The sequence below is a fragment of the Penaeus monodon genome, chromosome 15 (genome assembly GCF_015228065.2).
Source record: "Penaeus monodon isolate SGIC_2016 chromosome 15, NSTDA_Pmon_1, whole genome shotgun sequence".
In the NCBI taxonomy this organism is placed as follows: domain Eukaryota; kingdom Metazoa; phylum Arthropoda; class Malacostraca; order Decapoda; family Penaeidae; genus Penaeus; species Penaeus monodon.
The window spans coordinates 3,233,990-3,234,311 of record NC_051400.1 but is presented as its reverse complement, the minus strand read 5'-3'; the positions used below and the strand labels follow the sequence as shown (position 1 = coordinate 3,234,311).

The following is a 322-nucleotide window of genomic DNA, read 5'->3' as shown; positions in this document are numbered from 1 at the left end:
CACGTACGCGCACGCGCCCACGATCCTCCACGGACGATAACCCGTTATGGACCTCGAGGCAGTGTCCGCAGCGATTACGGACGGCCGTTTGGCTCCCGCGTGCATGTGCCCCGCCGGCCCGCGCGTCCGTCAATGATATGCATATTACTGCTTTCATGTTGAGTTGATCCATTTAACGGACGTAATAAACTTTGGACTTGACCCTATTTTGCCGAATAATTGGTTGCCTAATTGAAATTGGCCTCTTATACTACAAGTTGCATATGCATGAGATTTACGGCCGGCGGGATTGCGTTTCCGGTGCCGGACGCCCATCGTCGCT

The 322-nt window shown here is 54.0% G+C and overlaps 1 protein-coding gene across 1 annotated transcript in view; it reads right to left on the bottom strand.

Moving 5' to 3' along the window:
- Positions 1-322, bottom strand: part of LOC119581634 (TOX high mobility group box family member 3-like) — a gene marked incomplete at its 5' end in the record, with an annotated part of 37,288 nt that overhangs the window by 16,744 nt on the left and 20,222 nt on the right.